Here is an 11,212-nt window from a genome sequence, read left to right as displayed (position 1 = left end):
AATTTTGTTTATATACAATCTATATAGAAAATAGTTTTAAATTAATTATATATGTTTAATATATATAAATATTATTGGATTAAGGTGTAAAAATACCCCTAACGTGTTGGGTCAGGAGGAATTTTACCCTTAACATTCAAAATGGTGCAATTAGGGATAAAATTGCTCTACGTTAGAGGTAAAATTGCTCTTGACTACTAATGTTAGGGGTAAAATTGCTCTTAACTACCAACGTTAGGGTAAAATTTGTTACATTATAAATTAAATAGTAATATATATAGTAATTAAAAAATCAATCGAGCCTGCTCACGAGCTTTCGAGCCGAACCTAAAGAAACTCGGCTTGGCTCATGAATGTCTCGAACCGATCTCGAACTCGAACCGAGCTCTATCGAGTCGAGCTTTGGTCGAGCCGAGCTCGGACAGTTTGCGAACCACCCTGGCTCGTTTGCACCCCTAGTCACAAGCTTGTTGCATAAATTAGTAAGTTGCTTACTGAAGCAACAACGAGTAAATTACATACGTGGTGTACAACTTTTACCTGTTTTCACACTTTGGTGTACAACCTTTAATTTTGCACACTAAAGTGTACAAATTTTATGTGACCTCTCACTAAAGTGTACAGCCGGTAATTGTGACCGGTCAATCCAAAGTCAACGTGCCACATCATCATTTTAACCCTACCCATTATAAAAAGTGTGACTCACCCCTTATGAAATTATAAAAATACCCTTTACCCTATAATTACTAAAATATCATTGTCTTCTTCCTTCCTCCAATTTTTCTCCATCTTTCTCTTTCCATTTCTCTCTCTAAATCTTCTCTCTAACTCCTCTCTCTAACCCAATATATATTGTAGAACAACCCAAGCCCAAAACTTGCAAAGAACCCAGAACTATAGTGTTGCTTTTGGCGTTTTCTCCTTTCTCTTCCCCAAATATTGGCCTTCAACTTCCGATTGCTGAAAACTTTCTCTTCCCCAAATATTGGCCTGCAACTTCCGATTGCTAGTTAAGCAGGCGGCTGATTTCAAGATCTAATCTAATGCAGTTTCGAAGTCATTCTGCTATTAATCTCTCCAAATGAGCTTCCATCTACAGAAGTTTATGGTCTCGCCACTCCTGCTCCCAATTATTTGTCGGAGGTCTTCTTATCCTACCGATATGATTTTTAATTTGATCTAATTTTGCTCTGAATCTGACTATTGTTTTGCGAAACAGGGCTTTCCTATGACACTAATGAAATAGTGTTGAAGGATAGTTTCCAGCCGCATGGAGAAATAATTGAAGGTAATATACATACATACTAATTTTGGTTTCCATGATCCATCTCTTTCTGATATGTTAATTGTTAAAGCAAGCAGTTAGGATTATATGTGATCGGAAAAGTGGCAAGTTTATGGGTTTGTGCAGTTTGATTCGGAAGCCACAGCCTCCACAACCTATACCGAAAATGTAGACACTTTTATTTTCCGTTTATTCATTAGGATTAATAGACACTGGTGTAGTAGTTAATAGAGTAGAAGAAGGTATGAGAAAGCGGAAGGTGATAAACTTCAGGTTATGATGATAGAAGACAGAGAGTGGAGTGAGAGAGAGATTTAGAGAGAGAAGATTTAGAGAGAGGAAGGGAAACAGAAAGATGAAGAAAAATTGGAGATGGAAGAAGATAATGACATTTTAGTAATTATAGAAGGGTAAAGGGTATTTTTATAATTTCATAAGGAGTGAGTCCCACTTTTTATAATGGGTAGGATTAAAATGATGATGTGGCACATTGATCTTGGTTTGACCGGTCATAATTACCGGCTGTACACTTTAGTGGGGGTCACTTGAAATTTGTACACTTTAGTGTGCAAAATTAAAGGTTGTATATCAAAATGTGAAAATAGGTAAAAGTTGTACACCACGTATGTAATTTACCCAAAAAGGGACTGAAAATAAAAAGAAACAAATAAAAGGTAGAAAGTGAAACGTCTAATATGGCGTGTGTGATACGCACTCCATATACAACACTGAAGAAGCATCCAAATTTTCAATTAGTGGCAGATAGGCCACTGTTCCCACTTTTAAACAATATCCAATTATTTTTATTTTTTTAAACCCATCCTTCTACTTCTTATGAACGGTAAGGTTTGTTTTCTTTATTAAAAACAAATTATTTTATTTTTTTTAAATATCAAATCCTTTATTTTTTTTGGTAGAAAAATATCAAATCCTTTATAGTGGAGTATTTTTTTTTGGATGTTACTTGTGCCTACCTCACACCTAATTGTAACAAAATAAGTTACATCCATTAAACTTGCTCTTATTTTAATATCCAAATAAAAGTTCTTAAATTACTAGTAGTTTTTCAATTCTAATTCTCTAATTAGTTTTTATATTTTTAGATATTACATTAGCTTATTTTCTGTGTTTTTTAAAATAATTATAAAGTTACTAAATTTGTTTTTGTCAACTTTTTGATACTTTTATTAGAGTTGATGATCAAAGTGAATTAAATAAAATTTAAAATGATAAAATTACCTTTTATCCTATTTTATAATGATAAATTAATTAATTATATATTTTATTTTATTTTCCATATAATTTTAATATTTTCAATATAAAATATTAATTTATTCATTTTTATATGATTGTAGAACTTCTAATTTAGCGACTTAAAATTTGTTTCACTAAAAAAATTAATGAAAAATATTTCAAAAATTATAAATTTAGGAGCATCTTTTTTCAAATCGAAACATTAATTTTTTCATCTCTAATTATGGATAAAATGAGAAAAAAACTATTACGTAAAATTATCAAATTAAATGTTTAAATAAAGGTAAAGTATAAAAATAATAGTTGTACTTGTATTGTTTACGGACACAGGTTCATGGTTTAAAAATTTACTAATAGATATGAGTATGGGGTTTATGCAGTTTGTCTTTAAGGAATTTATGAGTCAAATTTTCAGTTAAACAATATTCCGGGTCAAGTTTGTAAAAAATGTTAGATGCTAACCGGGCAAATAAACCCGTAAAGATTAATCAGATTTGTATTTTTTAAATTTTTTAATAAATAAATCATTATATAAATATAATTAAAATATTAATTATACTATGTAAAAATAATAGAAAATATTTAAGATAGACACCCCATATATTTTAGTAATTGTTATATTAATGTCCCTAAAATATAAAAATGTTCAATAAAATAACATTAATATTTTTTTTAAAGAAATAACATTAATATTTTTAAAAATAACATTTGATAGTTTTAATTTTTTATATATATATTTAATATTTTATTTAAAATTAAAAAATTTGAAATGAAATTCAATTCCTGGTTTTTTTTAAAAGGACCATATAAAGCCGTCTAAAAGCGTCTGAACCGTTTAGACGGTAAAAAATTGATTTATATCGTTCGATTTGAGAAAATCACAATAATGTTTAAAAATCCCTGTCTAGGTGGCTGTCCAGACCAATTTTTAAAACACCGCTCTGTTTATTATTTAGTAATTTTGCAAAGTTAGAGCTGATATATTGGTTGATTTACAAAATTGGACTTTTTAATTATACAAACCGCTCTCTTTAACAAACACGTACCTATATTTACAAATTTTTGTAAACTACGAAAATTTCTTTGCAAATCCACTAAATTATAGGGTTTATTTTCATAGTTTTTCTCTTAAATAAATCATATAATAAAGAGTCACCAGCTCTGTTTTTAGGACGCAGATAAGAGTATCACAATTCCTTCAAAACTGAGACATATTGTTAGGGTTTTTCTCATTCGAATCCTCTCTTCTCCACTTGTTAGGGTTTTCACTCCTTGCAACTCCACAATCCACACCATGTCACGCTTAGACGCTGTCTTCTTTCTCCCTCTTCGGCTCGACTTTTGGTTCGATCTCCATTTCATCAGTTATTTGGTATAAATTCTCCTCTCCATACTCGTATTTCACCCTCAAGGTCAGATGATTTCGTTTCTTCTTTTGAAAAATTTCTTTGTATGAATCCCTTACCTGCTACTGAATTCAATAATCTATTGTTTGAGCTTAGAAAGATGAAACCTTCAGTCATTGAGTTCAACAAATTGTTGTCTGCATTTGTTAGGATGAACCGTTTTCAGACTGCCATTTCTTTTTCAGAGCAGATGGAATGCTTGAGAATAACATCTGATGTTTGTTCTTTTAACATCTTGATTAATTGCTTCTGCAATTTCGATCGTGTGGATTTTGGATTCTCTGTTCTGGCTAGAATTTTCAAATTTGGTTTTCAGCCTGACATTATTACATTTACCACTCTGATTGATGGATTATGCAGTGAAGATAAAATTGATGATGCACTGATCTTGTTTAAGAAGATATCAGCTATGAATTATAAACCTAATGCTTTTACTTATAATGTGACTGTGAATGATCTATGTAAAGTGGGCACACTTTCCCCATTGATTCTAAAGAAGAGCCATGGCAAGTGTTTCAGAGGTTTGGTCCTAATCCCTCTTATGGCCACAATGGTCTTTGTCTCTGTACTGAATTCAAGACGGAGAAGAAAGTCGGCGGTGGAACTTGGCACGGTGGATTGTGGTGGAGGTTGAGATGGGTGGTGAGTTGGTTTTTATAAAAGCAGTGCAGAAGAGGTTTACTTATAGAAATAAAAAATTTGAAGATTCTGGGAAGAAGATTGTGGTGGAGGTTGAGATGGGTGGTGAGTTGGTTTCCTCAAAAGCAGTGAAGAAGAGGTTTTGTTATAGAAACAAAAAATTTGATATATGGCTAAGTGTTCGATAGAAAAAATGGTTAACAGAGATTGCAAGCCTAATGTGGTCGTTTATAGTACCATTAATGATGGCTTTTGCAAGCATAATTGAGTTATGCAATTGTTTGGCCTTTAAAAAAAGATTAAGAGTCAAGCTATTTTGCCTAATGTTGTTACTTATAGCTCGTTAGTTCATGGTCTATGCTATTCAAGTAAGTCGAAGGAAGTTGCTATTTTGATCAATGAAATGTTGGATAGTAAAGTAGCACTAGACATAGTTACTTACAACATATTGATCGATCAACTTTGTAAAGAAGGAATTATAACAAAGTCTGAATGTATCGTTGAAATGATGATCCAAAGAGGTTTGGAGCCTAACGTGATCAAATACAATTTAGTAATACATGGGTATGGTCTACACGTAAAAATGCATCGACTAGGCAAAGTGCTTAATGTGATGAGGAGGAAAGGCTGCAATCCTAATGTTCAGACTTATAGCATCTTGATTAATTGGTATTGTAAGAGGAAAATGATAGATGTTGCCAATGCCAGATATCTTATTAATGAAATGCTTTACGAAGGTTTCATTCCCAATGTTTATACTTATAACTCGTTTGTACATAGTCTATACCTTGCAGAAAGGCCTTGGGTAGCCCTGCAGTATTTTAAGAAGTTATGTGCATGTGACTATCTTCTGGTAACTTGCTCAATCTTGCTACATGGTTTTTTTCCAACAAGGGCGCCTTGATGTTGCACTGTCCTTATTTCATGAAATGCAAGTGCAAAAGTCCGAAGCCTGAAATGGTTACATATAATATCCTAATAGATAGCATGTGCAAAGTTGGAAGGCTTGAAGATGCATAGGAATTACTTTTTAGACTTTCTATTGATGGGTTGCAACTAGATATTTACACATTTAATATAATAATTGGCGGACTTGTTAAAGGAGGAATGTTGGATGAAGCATATGGTATCTTTAAGAAAATTGAAGAGAATGGTTGCTCATCGAATAGGCGCTCTTATAATGTCATGATCGGTGGATTTCTACGGAACAATGATCTATCAAGGGCAAAAGAACACTTGCAATGTCAGTGGATACTAATCTCGTTCCGAAATTACTATAAAGTTATATTTGTGGATATCAAGGTAAAACAACGAACTTAACTTTTCTTATGTTGCAATTTCTTTCAAATGATTTTTGTGTTGCACCAAGTTTCTATAAGCTTATATTACTTTTGTCTTGCTGTATGCTAAGCATACTTAGAATGCTCACCAATTTTTTTTGTTATCCTTCTTTTGTGCTTGATTTTTAGTAGGGTTGTCAAAAGACTTGAAACCTAGGAAGCACCGACTCGGGTGCGGACACGGCAAACGGTATTTTTAGAAAATATGAGACACGGGTGCGGCGGGGACACGACAAATTTTATATAATTAATTTTATATATATTAGATATAAAAAAATATATAAAAAACTTGCTAAATCACAAATAAATCATTCTCTAATCCATAGAAAAACATCCATAACAAGATAAGTCATTAATTCATCACAAAAACAATAACTACTACAAATCAAACCAAACCAAAGTACTTAATCTTCAAACATTTCATTTTCATCATCTTCTTCATCTACAAACACCATCGCCTCCAATTCCGGTTCATCAAGAGATAGATCGGCAATCTCAAGGATTCCCGCGCTATCCGGTGACTCAAAGGCATCTCCACCAATATCCCACATTCTTGTCTCTCCTTTCTCATATTGTGGTGTCTTCCTAGAAAGAAGACGCAAGTTAGTGTGGACAAACACTAGATCCTCCGCACGTTTAGGAGTGATTTTGTTTCTTATCATTGAATTGATAAAAGAGTAGGTACTCTAATTTCTTTCGCAACAAGAAGAGGATGCCGGTTGACCAAGAAGCTTGATTGCTATAGATCTAATCATAGGAGTACTGGATCCATAGGAGAGCCACCAATAAGATGGATCCATTTCACCCCTATCATTAACGGAATCAAAATCACCAAACTCTTCATGCATAGTTGAAAACTTAGCATATTCAATTAAAATGTTTCTACGATCATCCCCATTTGGAAAATAGCGTCTAAAACACTTGTTTCTTTCGGTAGAAATCTCCGAATCATTATGAGGAGCTACACGTCCAACACCGATTTTGAGCCAATCATCAGTATAGTACCTACAATGTTAACAATTAAATTAAATTTCTAAATGGATGAACTATAAATAAATTATTTATGTCGAAGGAAGAGACTAAAAAATTACCTAGGATTCAAAGAGTGTGCCAAGCAATGAAGTGGGGGTGTTGCTTTTGTTCCAACGAGACACTAAAATTTCGTGAATCACATTGTAAAATGTAGAATCATCAGCAGAAATGTCTTTGTGCTCATGTCTAAAGATAACAATCTTTATCTTTTCAATCATTGTGTCCCACATATCATAGATCAAGTGAAGACATGGCTTGTCTGTGTCTGCAATCCTTAACATTTCATAAATAGGCTCAGTGAAATCAACAATGTATCTAATTTTGTCCCACCAAACATCATCAACTACCCTTGACTTGAAAAAAGCAGCTTTCTCCTTATCTTCATCCTTAAAACTATCCCATTTATCACTAATAACTACAAGTGTAAGCCCTCGTTTGATAGACAACATTCTTCTAAGCATCACAACTACAGAAGCAAAACGTGTAGGAGCAATTGACAACATCTTTAAATTGGAAGATTCATTGTAAATGGCATTACTCAAGCTATGATTAGTAATGAAATTCTTCATTCCAAATGCATCATTAGCAACATCAGCAATCCAATTGCATTCATTATAAGTTTCAACACTAGACTCCCTAGGTGCACAAATTTCTTTCAATGCCAAATTAAGAGTGTGGACTACACAAGGTGTCCAATAAATATGTGGAAATTCATTTTCCACCAACAACCCTGCAGCTCTACATACCGGTGCATTATCTGTTATCACTTGAACAACATTAAATTCACCTACAACCCTAATTTGCTCTTTCATCATGTTAGCAATGAAATGTTTGTCTTTATACTCACCTTCGCAATTCACAGCTTTCAAAAACATAGGTCCACTCTGTGACGTAGCCATGAAGTTGATAATTGGCCTTCTTTGAGGATCCGTCCATCCATCACTAACCAAGCTCAAACCATTCTCCACCCATTTGCTTTTAGTTGGCATCAACTTCCTTTCAATAGCCGCTCTTTCTTTTTGCAACAATGTAGTCCTCAACATATTGTATCCTGGTGGCAAATATCCAATTACACTTTGATTTGCAGCCATTGTATACGAACTCACAAAGTATGGGTTCCTCGCAAGATGAAAAGGCAGCCCGGCAGAATAAAACATTCTTGCAATTTCACTGTGTAGTTGATCAATTTGTTCGTTATTTGCTAATTTCTCCAAAGGATTTGTAATCGATGCCTTCCTTTTCCGTTGATCAAATGGTTTCAGTTCGTCCACCCTAAAGGAGCCTGTTCCAGCAGTACCACCCATGCTGCTCGTATATGAACCACTACTTCGAGAAGTAGGAAGTGAGAAGGGATGCGGTTTTACTTGGGCCTTTGCTGCTGCTTCTTCTTCCACTTCCTTTTGCACTTGAAGATAATTGTCTTTGTTGATTACATTACAAGCTTGAATCCCTTGTCCTTTGATCTTCAACAAATGAGCTTTGATTCGGGATAAAGAACCAGTAAACTGCTTCACACAATATTTACATTCAAATTTCACATTTCCTCCCCTTTTGTCAAAAAGTCTATCAATCACTCTAACATGATTCCATAATGGGGATTCAGTAGATTTTGAAGTGTTTTCTCCTATTGTAGCAGAAGAAGAAACACTGGCAGAATTTGTATTGCTGGCTGAAGAAGAAGAAGCCATGAGTGAGAAGTATGAAATTAGAAGGGAAGGGAATGGTTTCTATTTTAGGTTTAAAGAAAAAGGAAAATCAGAGAAGAACACGAGAACAATCGGAACTATGAAAATCAGAGAAGGGAATGGTTTCTGTTCTGTTTTAGGTTTAAAGAAAAAGGAAAATCAGAGAAGAAGAATCGTGATGTTGAAGAACACGAGAAGAACACAAGAAGTGGAAGAATCGCACAGGAACTATGATGCGCCGCAGGAAGTGGAAGAATCGCACATGAAGAGACAGTTTTTGATTTGCGATTTGGGTTGTGAATCGCACAGGATGAATCGCACAGGATGTGGTGAATCGCAGGAAGAAGAATCGCGATTTGGGTTGCGATACAGGTGAGTGGGTCTAATTTAGGTTTTTGTGGTAAAATATTTAATTGATCCTTAGATTTTGTAATTTTTTTTAAAAAAACCCTAATGCCGAGTCCCCATCCGTGTCCCCCGCCGTGTCCAACTTTCCGGCCGTGTCGCCGCCGTGTCGCTGCTGTGTCCGGCCGTGTCCCCGAGTCCGGCGAGTTCGACTCGGCCACGGCGACCCCGGGGAAGTGTCCGTGCTTCATAGTTTGAAACGTTTTATAGAGATAATTGATCTTCTTATGGCAAAAAAATTAGAAGAAAGTTTAATATTTTTCCTTTCCATAAATACAGATGAATTTCTATCTTTTATTTCGAAAATTATAAGCTTTATTAGAAAATGATGAAAGGGAAAAATGTTGAAATTTTTGAATTGGAAAACTATATTTTGTAATAGAGTATCTTATATTTGAAACAATATGGGCCTGAGATTAAAAATAGTACAATTAAAGGTCTAACCTTGCAAACTTAGTCCAATTTGGGGTTTTGAGTGAAATGGTTGAACAGGTGAAGGGGAAGAGAGATTCATATGAGTTTTGGATTTTCCTAATCATGATGTAAATAGAGAAAATAGATTTATTAACAGAAGTAAAGAATCTGTTACTTTTGTCTAAAATTGGACTAACTTAGGTCTTTAATTATACCATTTTGGACGTTAAGGGTATTTTTGCTCTTGGATAGAGGCATTTTTGCACCTTATTAAGACCCTAACTTTGATTATATATATCACTCTTTACACTTTGTAGCCTAGTGTTGAATATTTATAAATTGTTTATCAAGTTGACTAATACAATCATTTATGATATTAGTTTTACTACAAATATCCATACCAAATGTGTATGCTGCTATAATAGAAATGATTATATTACCAAAATAGTCTTAAATTAAATGATTATATTGCATTCTATAATACAATATTGTTTAGAGAATCATGTTAATCATAGGCAAAGGTATGTGTTGGATTTTAATTGGTTAGATGTATTTTGATTAGTAGAAGTTGAACCCATAAGAACTCAGATTCTTCTCCACTCCTTAGCTTTCAAATATCACTTTACTCACTATCCCATCTACTTCTGCTACTACCTTTGCATATTCATATAGGTACTCACTTTAGGGAGAAAAAAACATAAGCTAAGACAACTCTTTCATCACACCAAACATATCTGTCATGAAATTCATAAGATAGTTTTTTATACTCTGCCATGAAACACCCATACTCTTCAAGTGCATCCCTAAGTTAACTATAACTTTTCTGGCTGCACTCTATTTTAAGTGCCTGCATTTATTTTTTTTTAACTGTCTATGCTTTATTTAAATCATAATTTTTTTGTTTAATTGTTTTCACTTCATTTAAATTTGATTTTTTTTTGTTTAACTGTTTGCACTTTCTTTAAATAAGATTTTTTTTTTGTTTAACTGTGTGCACTTTATTTAAATCAGAATTTTCTTTGTTTAACTGTCTGCACTTCATTACTTTAAAATCAATATTTTTTTTGTTTAACTGTCTGCACTTTATTTAAATCTGAATTTTTTTTGTTGTTTTCTTGTGCCTATAATATTTGTTGGTTGTCTTCTGTCAGTCAAGGATTGAAGAATTGTCATTTGCCAGGGAAAACATTGAGCAAATTGAGGAAATACATGGAGGTTCATCTCATGCTCGTGAATATCTAGTTGGTAGAATATGTTCCATGAAGAAAATAAAAGGTTATAGGAGCGCCGAATCTTCAGCTACTACGAGTAAGAGCCCTATGTTTGAAGATGCAAAAGAGCAATTCAAAATGGAAATCAGATAAGATTAGAGAGGAAGTGAAGAATAAAATATTAGCATATGGAATTTCTTGTACAAACATTGTTGTCTTCTATTTTAAACATCGTTGCATTTGTAAATGAAAACGGTTGCCTTTACATTAAAAAGTGTTGCACTTAAGAGTAAAATTGTTGCTATATTCGTTGCCTATGTTATAAAATTGTGTTGCTTTTGGTAACCAAAAACCGTTGATTTAGAAAATAATTGTTGCCTTAGATAAAAAAGTCGTTGCATTTGTTTAACACTAGGTGTTGCTTATGGTTAAAAAGTCGTTGCCACAATTATAAATACCGTTGCTTTTGGACCCGAAATAGTGTTGTCTTTAGGATTAATACGTTGCCTTTGTTTGAATTAGTGTTCCCTTGACTTACTAA

General features: G+C 33.5%; 1 long non-coding RNA gene across 1 annotated transcript; it reads left to right on the top strand.

The window, feature by feature from the left end:
• Window positions 1–813: 813 nt before the first annotated feature.
• Window positions 814–10,978, top strand: LOC136209443 (uncharacterized). Its single transcript, XR_010677536.1, has 3 exons — window positions 814–1,143; window positions 1,220–1,288; window positions 10,612–10,978. It is a non-coding gene; the product is annotated as an uncharacterized lncRNA (long non-coding RNA).
• Window positions 10,979–11,212: the final 234 nt, after the last annotated feature.

The sequence above is a fragment of the Euphorbia lathyris genome, chromosome 1 (assembly GCF_963576675.1).
Source record: "Euphorbia lathyris chromosome 1, ddEupLath1.1, whole genome shotgun sequence".
Lineage (NCBI taxonomy): Eukaryota > Viridiplantae > Streptophyta > Magnoliopsida > Malpighiales > Euphorbiaceae > Euphorbia > Euphorbia lathyris.
This window is presented reverse-complemented; position numbering and strand designations above follow the sequence as displayed.